Source organism: Sciurus carolinensis, chromosome X (genome assembly GCF_902686445.1).
Source record: "Sciurus carolinensis chromosome X, mSciCar1.2, whole genome shotgun sequence".
Classification (NCBI taxonomy): Eukaryota; Metazoa; Chordata; class Mammalia; order Rodentia; family Sciuridae; genus Sciurus; species Sciurus carolinensis.
The window spans coordinates 55029990-55036609 of NC_062232.1; the positions used below are offsets into that span (position 1 = coordinate 55029990).

General features: G+C 41.9%; 1 pseudogene; it reads right to left on the minus strand.

Moving 5' to 3' along the window:
- Positions 1 to 55: 55 nt before the first annotated feature.
- Positions 56 to 1040, minus strand: LOC124971817 (actin, cytoplasmic 1-like; annotated as a pseudogene).
- Positions 1041 to 6620: the final 5580 nt, after the last annotated feature.

Sequence of the window (6620 nt, forward strand, 5' to 3'; positions counted from 1 at the left end):
CTGCGTGTTTGGTTTTGTTTAAGAAAGGGTGTAATACAGCTAAGTAAGAATCCTCCTAGAAGCACTTACAGTGGACAATGGAGGGGCCAGACACGTTGTACTCCTGCTTGCTGATTCACATCTGCTGGAAGGTGGACAGTGAGGCCAGGATGGAGCTGCCAATCCACAAAGAGTACTTGCGCTCAGGGGGAGCAATGATCTTGATTTTCATTGTGCTGGGTGCCAGGGTCATTTCATGGATGCCACAGGATTCCATGCCCAGGAAAGAAGGCTGGAAGAGCACCTCAGGGCAGCTGAACCGCTCATTGCTAATGGTGATCACCTGACTGTCAGGCAGTTCGTAGCTCTTCTCCAGGGAGGAGCTAGAGGCTGCAGTGGCCTTCTCCTGCTCGAGGTCCAGGGCACCATAACACAGCTTCTCCTTGATGTCACCACAATTTCCCGCTTGGCTCTGGTGGTGAAGCTGTAGCCACACTGTCAGGATCTTCATAAGGTAGTCTGTCAGGTCCCAATCAACCGGGATCAGACACAGGATGGTGGGGGAAGGGTATACCCCTCATAGATGGGCAATGTGCAGGTGACCCATCACTGGAGGTCCATCACAATGCCAGTGTACAGCCAGAGGGATACAGGGTCAGCACAGCCTAGATGGCCACACACGTGGCTTGGGTGTAAAAGGTCTCAAACATCATCTGGGTCTTTTCACCATTGGCCTTGGGGTTCAGGGGGGCTTTGGTCAGCAGCACAGGGTGTTCTTCAGGGGACACACATAGAAGATGTGGTGCCAATCTTCTCCACATTGTCCAAGTTGGTGCTGATGATGTGCTCAGTGGGGTAATTCAGGGTCAGGATGCCTCTCTTGCTCTGGGCCTCATCACCCACATAGGAATCCTTCTGGCCTATGCCTACCATCATGCTCTGGTGACACGGGCACCCCACGATGGAGGGGAATATGGCCCTGGGTGCATCATCAGCCATGAAGCCAGCCTTGCACATGCTGAGTCATTGTCAATGACAAGTGCAGCGATATCATCATCCATGGCAAGCCGAGTGGCAGGTGTGAACCAGCAACGGTATAATGGCATCTGGATTGTACTTGGAAGCTGAATGTGGTCTCGGCCTCTTTATAATTCTTGGTCAGGGATTCATTCACTTTGATATCTTTGGAGTCATTTACTAGAGAGTTATGAACTTCAGGAGTTATATTACCTTGGCTTTTTACCCCCTCATATTTCTTCTGTTCCTATGTTGAGATTTGCACAGCTGGTGAAATGGATATTTCTACTACTATTATGGGAAGACCTTCAGAATAAGCTGCTTTCTCCTAAAGATGCGGTTTTGGGGTGTGAATTGGTTCTGCAACACTGAGTTTATTTCCAGCTGACTGAGGTAGTATACTCCCCCTGTAGCTTCTTTGGCTGTGATTAGTGAGTGAGTGAGTCCGGGCACAGTTCATTCCATATTGGAGTTGGAGAAACCCAGTGTCTCTGCAGGTTGTGGAAGAGTGGGGACAATCTATCAGTGTAGGAAGGTATGGTGCAGATGGCAGAGGGTGTACCCTGTGTGGTTACTCCTAGAGTGGGAGTGTGGCTCCTTTTGGGTGATGGGAGTTTCCTCAGACACTCTTGATAATGACTGTGTTACTTGAATGGGACTCTGGTACTGGTTGCTCCAGTTGTGGTGAGGAGTCCTCTGGTTAGACACTGTTGCCAGTCCAGGTACTTCATGGGGAGAGGCGGAGTCCAGGAATATGACATTCAACCAAGATTTGTCAGCCGTGTGTGATCAGATAAGGTGAAGGGGGTGACTGATGCAGGGGACCTGCATAGGTGTAGAAGCAGTGCTATGTCTATTTCCTGCCACTCCGACACTTGACATGGTCTGTTGGAGTACAGGATCTGACACTTGACATGGTCTGTTGGAATAAAGGACTCAACACTGGACATAGTTCTGTTGATTGTCCTCCCTCTTGCCATAGGCATGGCATGTCTCATGTGTAGTTGCCTTTTTAATATTAGCACTCAATATATCATTTAGAAACCTTATGGGAAAACATTGGGAAGGTTTTACTGTATTGGGACACAAATAATGCACAATAAGAATTTGGCAGTAGTACATAGATAAAATACATGAAAATAAACAATTGTGGCTGTGCTTGAGTTTAAAGGAGCCTGTGATTGCTTTAGTATAATAATAGATGGGTAAAGAGGTATTCCTTCTGAGCTCGGAATGTGGTGTTTAGCCTTTGCTGCTTCTTAGTTTCAACAGTTGATTCTAGAGATACTTTGCATAGTAAAAGCATTTAGGTTAGTCATAATATAATTTGTGCTTTTCCTGTTTAGTCTAATTCTTTGAGAATCAGAATAAGATTGTAGTCTGCCATTATGTGAAACTAAAATAGACTAAATATTAATTATAAGTTGATTTCTTTGCTCTTTAATAATAGTAAAAACTTTTCACTGTTTAAACACTGGAGTTCATGGTGGGGGTGGTTTCTCAGAAAATCTAGTAACGTGTTTGTTCTGAAGGTTAAAGGCTGGCAGATCATGGTGCCCTCAGTTTAACTGGGAGACAAGTTTGTTTCAGTTTAGCTGGGAGACAAGGTTTGTTTAATCTAGTGGGAAATAAGATTGTTTTGGTCTGGACTGACAGAGAGAATGTGTGCTTTGGAAAGAAGCATAGATTGTACTTTTTGAAGGTTTTTCTTGTTTTAAAACTAACCAAAAATGATATAATAATTACTAAAGAAAAATATCTATAAAAAGGCTGGCAGAAAAAATAAAGACAGATTCAGCCTCAGAACCACTTGATGTCTCTGTGTGCTGTTTCTCCACCGTGACGATACCTCCCATCCACCGAGGACCCCCAACCCCTGTTAAGGCTGGATGCTGGCAAAGCAGGAAATGTGTTTTTCCTCTCTGTAGCTTCTGGGCATGCCTGTCCAGGCACAGGACCTCGCCCCCCGCCCCCGCACACATCAGATATTATGGAATGACAGCCAAGGGCTTTTCTGTCCCTTATCTTTCAGTAGTAGTGCCCATCAGGCTTTGATCTGGAGAGGGTCACAGCTGAAGCTGGGGAAATTTCCTCTCAGCTGAGGGGCTTGCGTTAGAGAGGGAGAGTAGAATGCAGCTGGCACAGCTGGGCAGTTTCCCTCCATACTCCCTTAGGTTGAGTACTCTGATGACAAGGTAATGGCTGGGGGCTTTTTTCTCCCCCTCTGTTTCTTTCATCTGTAGCACCACCGAGGACCTAGTGGGTGTGGGTTATGGCTGGATCTGGATAAAACTCCCCCTCTGCTCAGAGGCTTGCAGGAGGGAGGGGAGTTTGGAACGCAGATGGTGCCAGTGGGCAAAGTTTCTCTCTGGACTTTCTTAGGCTGTGCAACTCAGGTGTGGGGCTGTGGCCAGGTCCACCACAGCTCACTTGCTCAAATCTGCTCCAGCATCCTCTGTGGGTAGGGGAGCAGTGGAAACTCAGAGTTCCTTCTTCTACCGGAAGATGGGTCCCAGAGATGGAATATGCATGGGACTCTGACCCTTAAAGCAGTCTAACTCCAGAAAATAGTTCCCCTTTCAACATGGCTCCTGGCTACAGTAGCCTGGGGGTTCACTGAGAGATGATGCTATTCCTTTTCCAAAGCCAGACTACTGTGCAGACCTCTTATCCCTTCAGGCTGCAGGCCTGCAAGGGCCAGGGCCATGAAACTTGCCAATAGCTGGGATCCTCAGTACTTGTAATGATAGAGTTTGCTGCACCTCTCTCTTTCACTTGTACCCTTGCAATGGGACAATCCCCCACCCACAGTCCTGGAGCCAGCAGGCAGCTGATGGAATATTTGGTTTCTCTTGCTATATTGCTGTCCCAGTTCTCTGCATTTTACGAGGTTTTAATTACTGTTGAATTCCAGTGTCCTCCTATGGTCACTTACCTCAACATGCACCTGTACACCTGTTGCCTTGGTTCTTCTTGCCTGCCTCAGTAGCATTTTTATATGCTAATTACCACCTTCTTCATAAAGAAATTGTGGTAGTCATTACATTCACCATAGCTACCAAGAAATACCTAGGAAAGGATTTAGTCCAAAAAATGAATGGTCTTGGCAAAGGAAAATATTAAAACACTGATGAAATATATTGAAGAAGACAAAAAAAAATTCAAGAACTCCCATGATCCTGGTTTAGAAGAATTAATCCAAAATATTTGTTATAAGTCTGGCAGGGTGAGTTGTACCTTTAGTACCTGATACTTGTAAGGATGAGCCTAAGTATTGTGTATTTGAGGCCACCCTGGGCATCATAGTGAGACCATGCCTCAAAAAAGTCCATTTCTCCAAGTAATCAGAGATTAAATGCAATCCCCATCAAAATGCCAATGGACTCTCTTCCAGACACAGAAAAATACTGAAATTCACATGGAAGAAGAAAAGACCCTGAATAGCCAAAGAAATACTGACAAAAAAGAACAAAGCTGGAGTCATCACACTATTTGACCTCAGGATCTACTACAGGACTGTAGTCACCAATGGAGTATTTTACTGACATCAATATCAACCACACACGGCCTGGTAACAGAACACTTACCTGGCATACTTGAGTCCCTGTGTTAAATCCCAGCACCATACACAAAATATCAACATAAACCCAATCAAACCAAATAGAGTTCCCAGAAATAAATCCAAGCATTTACAACCAATTGACTTTCAAAAAAGTCACTAAAGACATACATTAGAGAAAGGACATCTTCATCAATATATGGTACCAAGAAAACTGGATATCCACATGCAGATGATGAATCTTGATCTGTCTCTCATCCTGTACAAAAAGCCAGCACAAAATGAATCTGAATTTCCTGTTTTCCAAGCAACATTTGTTGAAGAGTCTATCTTTACTCCATTGTAAGCTTTTGGTGCCTTTGTCTAGTATAAGATAACTGTATTTATGTGGGTTTGTCTCTGTGTCCTCTATTTTGTACCATTGGTCTACCTGTCTATTTGGTGCCAATATCATGCATTTTTGTTAATATTGCTTTGTAGTATAGTTGAAGTTCTGGTATTGTGATACCACCTGCTTTGCTCTTCCTGCTAAGGATTGCTTTGGCTTTTCTGGGTCTCTTATTCTTCCAAATGAATTCATGATTGCTTTCTCTATTTCTATGAGATATGTCACTGAGATTTTAACTGGAATTGCATTGAATCTGTATAACACTTTTGGTAGTGTGACCATTTTGACAATATTAATGCTGCCCATCGAAGAACATGGGAGATCTTTCCATCTTCTAAGTTTTTCTTTAATTTCTTTCTTTAGTGTTCTGTAGTTCTCATTGTAGAGGTCTTTTACTTCTTTTGTTAGATCGATTCCCAAATATTTTTGGGGGCTATTGTGAATGGGGTTGTTTTCTAGTTTCTCTTTCAGAGGATTCATCAATTATGAATAGAAATGCATTAGATTTATGAGTGTTGATTTTATATCCTGCTAATTTGCTGAATTCATTTATGAGTACTAGAAGTTTTCTGGTGGAATTTTTTCCCTTCTCTAAATATAGAATCATGTCATCAGCAAATACGGATAGTTTTGAGTTCTTTTCCTATTCATATCCCTTTAATTTCTTTGAACTAATTGCTGTGGCTAGAGTTTCAAGGACAATGTTGAATAAAAGTGGTGAAAGAGGGCATCCCTGTCTTGTTCCAGTTTTTATGGGAATGCTTTCAGTTTCTCTCCATTTAGAATGATGTTGGCAGTGGGCTTAGCATAGGTAGCCTTCACAATGTTGAGGTATGTTCCTACTATCCCTATTTTTTCTAGTGTTTTGAGCATGAAAGGGTGCTGTATTTTATCAATTGCTTTTTCTGCATTATTGAAATAATCATATGATTCTTAACTTTATGTCTGTTGATGTGGTGAATTAATATGATTTCCAGATGTTGAAACCAACCTTGCATCCCTGGGATGAAACCCACTTGATTGGTTGATGCACTATCTTTTTAATATATTTTTTATGTGATTTGCTAAAATTTTGTTAAGAATTTTTGCATCTATGTTCAGCAGGAATATTGGTCTGAAGTTTTCTTTCCTCAATGTGTCTTTCTCTAGTTTTGGTATCATCTGGTCCCAGACTTTACTTGTTTGGTAGGCTTTTGATGACCTCTTCTATTTCATTGTTGAAACTGATCTATTTAAATTGTGTATGTCCTCCTGATTCAGTTTTGGAGGATCATATGTCTCTAAATATCTGTCAATGTCTTTGATATTTTCTATTTTGTCAGAATATAAATTTTCAAAGTAGCTTCTAATTATTTATGTATTCAATGGTGTCTGTTGCGTTATTTCCTTTTTCATCACGAATTCTAGTAATTTGAGTTTCCCTCTCTCTCTCTTCATTAGTGTACCTAAGGGTTTAACAATTTTGTTTATTTTTCAAAGAACAAACTTTTTGTCAATTTTTTTGAATTGTTTTTGTTTCAATTTATTGATTTCAGCTCTGATTTTAAATATTTCCTGTCTTTCTACTTTTGGTGTTTGATCTGTACTTCTTTTTCTAGGGTTTTGAGCTGTATTATTAGGTCGTTTATTGTTGACTTTTTCTTCTTTTATTGAATGCACTCCTTGCAATGAATTTTC